This window comes from Colobus angolensis, unplaced genomic scaffold, assembly GCF_000951035.1.
Source record: "Colobus angolensis palliatus isolate OR3802 unplaced genomic scaffold, Cang.pa_1.0 Scaffold758, whole genome shotgun sequence".
Taxonomy (NCBI): Eukaryota; Metazoa; Chordata; class Mammalia; order Primates; family Cercopithecidae; genus Colobus; species Colobus angolensis.
Window position 1 is genome coordinate 11,306 of NW_012121354.1, and position 10,486 is coordinate 21,791.

The window sequence follows — 10,486 nt, forward strand, 5'->3', positions numbered from 1 at the left end:
TCCAGAACCTACAAAGAACTCAAACAAATATACAAGAAAAAAACAAACAACCCCATCAAAAAGTGGGCAAAGGATATGAACAGACATTTCTCAAAAGAAGACATTCATACAGCCAACAGACACATGAAAAAATGCTCATCATCCCTCGCCATCAGAGAAATGCAAATCAAAACCACAATGAGATGCCATCTTACACCAGTTAGAACAGCAATCATTAAAAAAAAATCGGGAAACAGAGTCTAAATGCTTCCCAGTGCCAGGAGTGAGCGATGAGCTGGCTTGTGTTCCTGCCCCACAGAGTCACCTTGGCTGCCATGTCCTGCCCTCGCAGCTCTGGCGGGTTTGGGATGTTCTATGCTGTGAGGAGGGGCCGTAAGACTGGGGTCTTTCTGACCTGGAATGAGTGCAAAGCAAAGGTGGACAAGTTTCCTGCTGCCAGATTTAAGAAGTTTGCCACAGAGGATGAGGCCTGGACCTTTGTCAGGAAATCTGCAAGCCCAGAAGTTTCAGAAGGGCAGGAAAATCAACATGGAAAAGAATCGCAGACAAAAGCCAGCAAGCGACTCCATGAGCCACTGGATGGAGATGGAGATGAAAGCACAGAGCCATATGCAAAGTACGTGAAGCTGAGCATGGAGCCGGGGCCTCCAGTTAGCAGTGACACGTTTTCCTACATGGGAGACTTTGTTGTCGTCTACACTGATGGCTGCTGCTCCAGTAATGCCCGTAGAAGGCCAAGAGCAGGAATCTGCGTTTACTGGGGGCCGGGCCATCCTTTAAATGTAGGCATTAGACTTCCTGGGCGACAGACAAACCAAAGAGCAGAAATTCATGCTGCCTGCAAAGCCATTGAACAAGCAAAGGCTCAAAACATCAGTAAACTGGTTCTGTATACAGACAGTATGTTTACTATAAATAGTATAACTAACTGTGTTCAAAGTTGGAAGGAAAATGGGTGGAAGACAAGTGCAGGGAAAGAGGTGATCAACAAAGAGGACTTCGTGGCACTGGAGAGGCTCACCCAGGGGATGGACATTCAGTGGATGCACGTTCCTGGTCATTTGGAATTTATAGGCAATGAAGAAGTTGATAGACTAGCCAGAGAAGGAGCTAAACAATCCGAAGACTGAGCCATGTGACTTTAGTCCTTGGGAGAACTTGAGCCAATGACTGTCTTGCTACTTGTACTTACTGGTGTGGAAAACAGCCTGCAGATGGGACCATCGCAGTGATGGGCAGATGCGTCTTTCACACAGAATCAGGCACAGTGGCCTTCTGTGACACGTTTTTATAAAAAATGGTTAAGTATATAATAAATTGAATTTTTGAGGTTGGAGAATTATGTGAGATTTCCGCATTATGTTTACTGGGTTTGATACTGTTCTTGCTTGTTTTATTGCAGGCAAGCAAGGCAAATGGCCTAAAATGCTGTGGCTTATATTTTGATAAGAAATCAAAAAAACATTGGTTAAAAGATGCAACTCAGAAGTCTGGAAGTGTTCTGGAAGCTCCCATTTACCATCCAGTCAACGGGACTGAGTCTCCTGCTTGTATAGGTGACTTGTGCCTGTGGGTACGTTAGAGAAACATGCTTCCCAGGGCCTGGGCATGCAGCTCAGTGGGCAGGGTGTAGGCTAGGTCTCAGCCCCACGTGCCAGCTTGCTGGGCACTTAGTATAGGGCAAAGTCTGCCTGCAGGCGACCCTGGCTGCTAGGCCATTCTCTAGGAACAGCTAGGACTTGTAAAGACTAAAATACATAAATAAATCTTTCAAAAGTCAAAAAAAAAAAATCAGGAAACAACAGGTGCTGGAGAGGATGTGGAGAAATAGGAACACTTTTACACTGTTGGTGGGACTGTAAACTAGTTCAACCATTGTGGAAAACAGTGTGGTGATTGATTCCTCAAGGACTAGAACTAGAAATACCATTTGACCCAACCATCCTATTACTAGGGATATACCCAAAGAATTATAAGTCATGCTGCTATAAAGACACATGCACATGTATGTTCATTGCGGCACTATTCACAATAGCAATGACTGGGAATTAACCCAAATGTCCATCAGTGACAGACTGGATTAAGAAAATGTGGCACATATACACCATGGAATACTATGCAGCCATAAAAAAGGATGAGTTTGTGTCCTTTGTAGGGACATGGATGCAGCTGGAAACCATCATTCTCAGCAAATTATTGCAAGAACAGAAAACCAAATACCGCATGTTCTCACTCATAGGTGGAAATTGAACAATGAGATCACTTGGACACAGGAAGGGGAACATCACACACCAGGTCCTATTGTGGGGTGGGGGGCTAGGGGAGGATAGCATTAGGAGATATACCTAATGTAAATGAGGAGTTAATGAGTGCAGCGCACCAACATGGCACATGGATGCATATGTAACAAATCTGCATGTTGTGCACATGTACCCTAGAACTTAAAGTATAATTAAAAAAAAAAAAGATTAATTGACCAAGAAATTAACCATCTGTGAAATATTTTTAAAAAGACAAGACAAAAACCCAACTCAACTCTCTCTAGAAGAAGACACTAACTGCAGATTCTCAGTCATCAGTATCCATAATTTCTGGCAGACAATACAAAAAATTTACACATGAAATGAAGCAGATAAATATAAGTAACTGAAGGAAGAGGTCAGTCAGCTGACAAAAACTCTGAGAGATGATCCAACTGCTGGAATTAGCAAAAATTTTAAATCATCTTAATCAAAAGTGTTCAAGGACTTTAAAACTGACCATAATAAATGAGCAGATGAACATATGAGGGAATATTAACAGAGAAAGAGAGCCTATAAAAAGAATCAAATTGAAATTCTAAAAGCAATAAATAAAATATGTAATATAAAAAAATTCCCTTTAATCCTATAAATTTTCCTCTTAACACTGCTTTAGCTGCATCCCAGAGATTCTGATATGTTGTCTTTGTTCTCATTGGTTTCAAAGAACTTGCTGATTCTTGCCTTAGTTTCATTATTTACCCAGAGTCATTCAGGAGCAGGCTGTTCAAAGTTCATGTAGTTGAGTGGTTTTGAGTGGGCTTTTTAATCTTGACTTCTAATTTGATTATGCTGTGGCCTGACAGACTGTTATGATTTCAGTTATTTTGCATTTGCCAAGGAGTGTTTTACTTCCAATTATGTGATCGAATTTAGAGTAAGTGCCATGTGTCACTGAAAAAAATGTATACTCTGTTGACTTTGGTGGAGAGTTCTGTAGATATCTATCAGGTCTGCTTGGTCTAGAGCTGAGTTCAAGTCCTGAATATCTTCATTAATTTTCTGTCCCGATGATTTGTCTAACACTGACAGCAGGGTATTAAAGGCTTCCACTATTATTGTATGGGGGTCTAAGTCCCTTTATAGGTCCCTCTAATAATTTGTTTTATGAATCTGGGTGCTGCTGCATTGGGTGCATACATATTTAGGATAGTTAGCTCTTCTTGTTTAATTGAACCCTTTAACATTATGTAATGCCCTTCTTTGTCTTTTTTGACTTTTGTTGACTTAATATCTATTTTGTCAGAAACTAAGATTGCAACTCCTGCTTTTTTTCAGCTTTCCACTTGCATGGTAAGTTTTCCATCATCTCTTTATTTTGAGTCCATGTGCATCTTTGCACACGAGATGTCTCTCAAACACAGCACACCAATAGGTCTTGTCTTTGTATCCTGCTTGCCATTCTGTGTCTTTTAATTGGGGCGTTGGGCCCATTTACATTTAAGGTTAATATTGTTATGTGTGAATTTGATCCTGTCATCATGATGCTGGTTAGTTAACTTGGCAGACTTGTTAATGTAGTTGCTTCATAGTGTCATTAATCTGTGTACTTCAGTGTGTTTTTGTAGTGGCTGGTAATGGTTTTTCCTATTCATGTTTAGTGCTTCCTTTAGGAGTTCTCACAAGGCAGGTGGGGTGATGACAAAATCCATCAGCATTTGCTTGTCTGAAAAAGATTTTATTTCTCTTTCGCTTATGAATCTTAGTTTGGCTGGATGTGAAATTGTGGGTTAGAATTTCTTTTTTTTTGTTTTTTTTTTTAAAGAATGTTGAATATTGGCCCTCAATCTCTTCTGGCTTGCAGGGTTTTGTTCTGAGAGGTCCTCTGCTAGTTTGGTGGGCTTCCCTTTCTAGGTGACCTGGCCTTTCTCTGTTACTGTCCTTAACGGTTTTTCCTTCATTTTGACCTTGGAGTATCTGATGATTACGTGTCTTGGGGTAGATCTTTTCCTGGAGTATCTTTATTGGAGTTCTCTGGATTTCCTGAATGTGAATATTGGTCTGTCTTGAAAGATCTAAAATTAGCAACCTAACATCACAACTAAAACCTAACAACACAAAAGCAAACCAACCCCAAAACTAGCAAAAGACAAGAAATAACCAAGATCAGAGCAGAACTCAAGGAGATAGGGACACAAATAAAAACTTTCAAAAAAAATCAATGGATCTAGGAGTTGGCTATTTGAAAAAATTAATAAAAAAACATAGACCACTAATGAGACTAATAAAGAAGAGGAGAGAAGATTCAAATAAACATGATCAGAAATGAAATGCAGGATACCACCACTGACCCCACAGAAATACAAACAACCATCAGAGAATACTATAAATACCTCTATGCAAATAAACTGGAAAATCTAGAAGAAACAGATACATTCCTAGACACATAAACCTTCTCAAGACTAAACCAAGAAAAAGTTGAATCCCTGAATAGACAAGTTCTGAAATTGAGGCAGTAGTAAATAGCCTACCAACCAAAGAAAAAGCCTAGGTCTAGATTGATGTGCAGCTGAATTGTACCAGAGGTAAAAAGAGGAGCTGGTAATATTTCTTCTGAAACTATTCCAAATAATTGAAAAGGAGTTACTTCTCCCTGACTCATTTTATGAGGCCAGCATCATCTTAATACCAAAACCTGGCAGAGACAACAAGAAAAACGAAAACTTCAGGGCAATATCCCTGATGAACACTGATGCAAAAATCCTCAATACAATACTTGTAAACCAAATTCAGCAGCATATCAAAAATCTTACCAGCCATGATTAAGTTGGCTTCATCCCTGAAATGCAAGGCTGGTTCAACATACACAAATCAATAAATGTAATTCATCATATAAGCAGAACTAATAATGAAAACCACATAATTATCTCAATAGACACAGAAAAGGTCTTTGATAAAATTTAACACCTCTTCATGTTAAAAAAAAAACTCTCAATAAACTAGGTATTGAAGGAACATACCTTAAAATAATAAAAGCCATTTATGACAAATCTGCAGCCAATATCATACTGAATGGGCAAAAGCTGGACTCATTCCTCTTGAAAACTGGTACAAGAAAAGAATGCCCTCTCTCCTCACTCTTATTCAACATAGTGTTGGAAGTTCTGGCCAGGGCAATCAGGCAAGAGCAAGAAATAAAGGGTATTCAAATAGGAAAGGATGAAGTCAAATTATCTTTGTTTGCAGGTGACACGATCCTATATTTATAATACCCCATTGTCTCAGCCCAAAAACTTCTTAAGCAGATAAGCAACTTTAGCAAAACCTCAGGATACAAAATCAATGTGCAGAAATCACAAGCATTCCTATCCAACAACAGAAAAGCAGAAACCCCAATCACAAAAGAACCTCCATTCACAACTGCCACAAAGAGAATAAAATACCTAAGAATACAGCTAACAAGGGAAGTGAAGTACTTCTTTAAGGAGAACTACAAAACACTTCTTAAGAAAATCAGAAAGGACACAAGCAGATGCAAAAACATTCCATGCTCATGGGTAGAAAGAATCAATATCATGACAAAAACCATCCTACTCAAAGAAATTTATAGATTCAATACTATTCCATTTAAACTACTATTAACATTCTTCACAGAATTAGAAAAAACTTTTAAAATTCATATTCTACCAAAAAATACCTAGAATAGCCATGTTAATCTTAAGCAAAAACAACAAAACTGAAGGTTTCACGCTACCTGACATCAAATGATGCTATGAGGCCACAATAACTAAAACAGCATGGTACTGTACAAAAACAGGCACATAGACCCATGGAACAGAATAGAGGGCTTAAAAATAAAAAAACACACATTTACAACCATCTGATGTTTGACAAACCATACAAAAACAAGCAATGGGGAAAGGATTCCCTATTTATTAAATGGTGCTGGGAGAACTGGCTAGCCATATGCAGAAAATTGAAACTGGATGCCTTCCTTACACCTTATACAAAAATTAACTCAAGATGGATTAAATATTTAAATATAAAACCCAAAACTATAAAAACCCCAGAAGAAAATCTAGGCAATACCATTTAGGACATAGGCATGGACAAAGATGAAATCACCAAAAGCAATTGCAACAAAAGCAAATATTGACAAATGGGATCTAATTAAACTAAGGCACTACTGCACAGCAAATGAAACTATCATTAGAGCAGACAGACAACCCACAAAATGGGAGAACATTTTTACAATCTATCCATCTGACAAATGTTTGCTATCCAGAATCTACAAGGAAGTTAAGCAAATTTATAAGAAGAAAACACAAAACCCCATTAAAAAGTGGACAAAGAAAAAGAAGAACAGACACTTCTCAAAAAAGACACACATGCAACCAACACATGAAAAATAATCCAGGATCACAGATCATTAGAGAAATGCAAATCAAAACCACAATGAGATAACTTCTCATGCTAGTAAGAATGGCAGTTATTAAAAAGTCGGGAAATAACAGATGCTGGTGAGATTGCAGATAAATAGGAATGCCTTTACACTGTCGGTGGGAATGTAAATTAGTTTAAACATTGTGGAAGACAGTGTGGCAATTCCTCAAAGATTTAGGACTGGAAATACCATTTGGCCCTGCAATCTCATTACTGGGTATATACCCAGAGGAATAGAAATCGTTTTATTATACAGATATATGCACATGTATTTTCACTGCAGCACTATTCACAATAGCAAAGACAAGGGATCAACCCAAATACCCATCAATAATAGACTGGATAAAGAAAATGTAGTACATATACACTGTGGAATACTATGCAGCCACAGGAAGGAACAAGATCATGTCCTTTGCAGGGGCATAGATGAAGCTGGAAGCCAGTATCCTCAGCAAACTAACTCGGGAACAAAAAACCAAACACCACATGTTCTCATTTGTAAGTGGGAACTGGACAATGAGAACACATAGACATGGCAGGGAACAACATTTACTAGGGTCTGTTGATGGAGGGAGGAGTGGGAAGAGCATTAGGGAAAAGAGCTGATTCATGCTAGTCTTAATACCTAAATAATGGGTTGACTAGTGCAGCAAACCACAACAGTACATGTTTATCTATGCAACAAAACCTGCACACCCTGCATATGTACCCTGGAACTTAAAACTAATAAATAAATAATAATTAATAATTAAATAAAATAAAATGAAAAATCCACTGGATAGCCTTAAATAAGATTGGATACAGAAGAAGAAAGAGTTGATATATTTAAAGATTTGTTAATAGTTCTTATTCTTATTTATTCTGAAGAACAGAAAAAATAAATAAAATAAAGCATCAGTAATATATAGAAATTTATTATGAAGTATATCATGTGTGTTATGGATTCTGAGAGGAAGAAGAAGTAGAAGAAAATTTCATATATACCTAAAGAAATAATGGTCAAAAATCATCCAAACTTACTAAGAAAAATACCAACTCATAAATATAGGAAGCATCTTGAACCTCAAAGTATAAATATAAAGAAAAATACCCTCAGGAACAACATAGTCAAACTGGCAAAATCCAAACGTAAAGGCAAAATTTTGAAAACATCTAGCAAGAAAAGATATATATTGTATGCAGGAGAAAAACCATGCAAACTACAGCATACCTTAACAAGAAATAGTGTAGGTCAGAACATAATGGAATACCATTATTTAAGTACAGAGGATAGAGGTAATGAATTGGAATTGTGTGTTCAGTGCAAATATCCTTAAACCACTAGGGAAAATTTAAGACAGTTTTCAGATAAGAAAATTCAAATTTTTAAATTAACAGACACACAGTATAAGAAATATTAGTTTCCAGTGATGAACATTCACATGTCATGAAAACCTATATGTAGAGGGTAGAATAAAAACCAGAAATAGCAAATATATGAGTAAATATAAAAACAACATTTTAATTCTGAGTTTCTTTAGAGGTCTAATGACTTTTTAAAACAAAGATTTTAATAATCATTGCAGGGTTTAACATATATATGTGTATGTGTGTGTGTATATACATATATATATAATTTATTTGAATATCACAAATATAGGGGTGCAAATGATACAATTGCCAGATTTTTACATTTCTTGTGAATTGGCATACTTATCAATTCTTAAGTGGACTAAAAATTAAGGAGGCATATTCCAATCCTTAGAGCAACCAATAAAATAAAAAAACAAAAGGGTAGAGCTTACAATCTCCTAAAAAAATTACAATAGAATTTGAATAAACATTTGTTTTATTAGCTGGCAAAATGAAACGAACAGAACAACAAACAGATTTCGTGTTGAATGAACAGATGGAATAAATAAAAAGTAAACACCAAAATAGTCATTCTAAATTCAGACATATTGATAATTACATTAAATGTAAGTGAATTTAAAACTCCACTTATAAGGCAGATATTGTCATTTGGGATTAAAAAAGAAAGCAACAGAGCTATGATCTATCAAAATCACTGCCTTGTTTTTTAGGACTGGTATAACCAAAATACCAAAACCTGATACAGATGTTACAAGAAAAGAATATTTTTAAAAAATGTCATTTGCATAAATGCTAAAATTCTCAGAAAAATATTAGGAAATCAAGCACAGTTTATATAAAATAAATAGTACATTATTATCAAGTGGGATTTTATACAGAAAATTCAAAGTTGCTTTACATTTCAAAAGATGTAATTAAGGAAACTGTATTACCAGGATACAGAAGAAAGGTAAATATGATATTCTCAATAGATGAAGAAAAAATCATTTGGTAAATAAAAACTCCACTTTTGATAAAAAAAAATTCTCAGTAAATTAGAAATAAAAGAAAAATTTTTCAGACTAATTAAAAATATCTATGACAAACCTGCAGTTAATATCATACTTAATAACAAAATCATTAATGTTTTCCTCAGAACAGGACCAAAGCAAGGACGGCCATTTTTACTACTTGTATTCAACATTATACTGGCTGTCATAGCCAGTGAATACAATAAGGCAAAAGAATAAAAAATAAAACAAATAGAAGGCATAATGGAAAGATGGAAGAAAAACTTTCCTGTGAAATTATAATTAAATATGTAGATAATCTTTGCACGGATTGGCAAACACTTTCCAAGTGTATATGTATGTGTGTGTGTGTGTGTACACACATACAGAACCAGAAATACCATTTGACCCTACAATCCCATTATTGGGTATATACCCAAAGTAATATGAATCATTTTATTATACAGACATATATATGTGTGTATACACACACACACACACATATGTACATATATATGTCTGTATAATAAAATGATTTATATTACTTTGCTATATATTATTATATTAATATATTAGTATATTATATAGACATATATAGACATATATATGGTCTCTCTATATATAGACATATATAGTCTATATAGACATATATAGTCTCTCTATATAGACATATATATATGGTCTTTCTCTCTCTCTCTATATATATATATGGTCTGTATTGCAACTACTCAACTCTGTTGTAGTGCTAAAGCAGCCATAGCAAATAAGTAAGTGAATGGGCATGTCTGTGTTTCAATAAAACTATTTAAAAAAACAAAGTGGGCTTAGATTTGTCCTGCATGCCAGATTCTCAACTCTGATCTAAGTAGATTTAAAAGAAATATTAACTCTACTATGTAAATTTATGGAGATTACAGGATACAAGAACTAAATTAAAATCCATGTATTTCAGTATCATAGCAGAAAAATTTGAAAATGGAATTGTAATAATTTATCTTGATTATATCGCTAAACATCCTAATTACATAGGAACGCATTAAATAAATTGAAAGGCCTCTACCTTGGAAAGTTTAAAATACTGCAGAAAAATTTAAAAAGACAAATAAATGGAGTTATAACATTTTCACAGGTTAAATTACTGAACATTTGTAAGTTATCAATTATCTTCAAATTGATTTGTAAGTTTACTGCAACCCCAAACATAAATCCAGAGATATTAAAAAAGCAGAAATGGACAAGCTATTTCTAACTTTTAAAAATCAAAAACCAATGGACCTAGACTAGCCAATACAATCCCTAAAAAGAACATGTTGAGGAATTTACATTTTATAGCAGTTTTCAAGAATTACTATAAAACTTCACTGATTGAAATAAAAGAGGACACAAACAAATGGAAGAACATACCATGCTCATGGATAGGAAGAATCAATATTGTGAAAATGGCCATACTGCCCAAGGTAA

General features: G+C 35.4%; 1 pseudogene across 1 annotated transcript; it reads left to right on the forward strand.

Annotated features, from left to right (window-relative positions):
- The first annotated feature begins 241 nt into the window (after positions 1–241).
- On the forward strand, positions 242–1,342 carry LOC105501856 (annotated as a pseudogene). Its single transcript, XR_001000249.1, has one exon. The product of XR_001000249.1 is annotated as a ribonuclease H1 pseudogene (transcript).
- Positions 1,343–10,486: the final 9,144 nt, after the last annotated feature.